We start from the raw sequence: 1,383 nt of genomic DNA, 5'->3' as shown, positions 1-1,383 counted from the left end.
GAAATTAAAGTGCGAGATTGTGAATCTATCACCAAAATTTTGTTGTGATTGTCCATTAGTGTCGTCGGAATATCAGTCCCCTATTAATAAAAACAAATATTAGATTTACTCATATACACCCCTACAGCTACGCCACTGTTTAATCAACCAGAACGAGAAAGTGGACAGTTATTAATACCCTTTCTTATTTACAATAGTTTTCAATATCAGTGAATATAAAAAGGGCAATTTTTGTTTAAGAACTGCTTATTTGCTTTAGTATACATATAAGATAGGAGTAATATAAAAATACGATCATCCAGAACTTTTGTTTTACTGCCTTGGAAGTAGATATTTTAAGGAAAAAACATAAATAAATAATGATAGTATTGTTTTTACTGGAATACAAGTTTAATAGAGTAAAAAAATATCACTAAACAATACCCTTTATATAAAAAGCTTTTTGATTCACGATCTCACACTACTGAATATATAAAAAAAGCTGCAAAAACAGCATATAAATATAAAAAAAAAACTTGTATAAAAATGGAATAAAAAAGATCAATCTTTGATAGCAGCCCTAATTCTGTTTCATTACGTTATGTTTTTTAATTACTCATGGAGCTCTACTACTTATTGATAATTTCAAATAACTGGAAGACTACTGGAGAGCAATTCCTTTCAGAATAAGGCTAAACTACGTAAATAGAACATTAATAATAAATAAAAATATACAATACAAACATACAGACGTGTATAATAATAAGATACACTTTTTCACGGTATTTTTTGTAATCAGGGTTACCTTCAAAGACTGCAGAAAAAATTGAATGAAACGTATACGAAACTCAGCCTTACGAAAATTAGTCAACGAATTTCTAAATATCATTTCCACTGCAATGTATGGATTCCATTATATATCTTTTAAGCTTAAAAACATATCAGAACCTATACAACTCACGGTAATTTGCTTAATTGGTGTTATTGTTAATAACGACATATGTTAGTTAATTTTTAACATGTTCATCTAATATCTAGAAATAACCGGATAGATAATTAATTTTTCGAAAACAGCGCAAATCTGACATGTTTTTAAGCCAATATTTCTATAAAATTTAGAAAAATTACAACACTGACAATATAAAAAAGTCAAATGCACATTTAAATTATGGCAGCTATATTTTTTTTATGTAAAAATATTATGTTTGTCTTTTATGAACGGGATTCAAGAGTTTATTGAAAGATGATGTACTAATTGAGTGTGTAAGGCTAAAATCATTTCAGTAAAATTCCTGTTATTAATTTATTACAAAAAAAGTATTTTTTTAAATAATAAAAAATAAATAAAAGCACCTTTTTTAATTACTCCTTAATTACTCATTATTATTTAATGGTAAAACAGGA

The sequence above is a fragment of the Agrilus planipennis genome, unplaced genomic scaffold (genome assembly GCF_000699045.2).
Source record: "Agrilus planipennis isolate EAB-ADULT unplaced genomic scaffold, Apla_2.0 scaffold199, whole genome shotgun sequence".
Lineage (NCBI taxonomy): Eukaryota > Metazoa > Arthropoda > Insecta > Coleoptera > Buprestidae > Agrilus > Agrilus planipennis.
The sequence above is the reverse complement of the archived record's forward strand: the minus strand, read 5'-3'. Positions refer to the sequence as shown.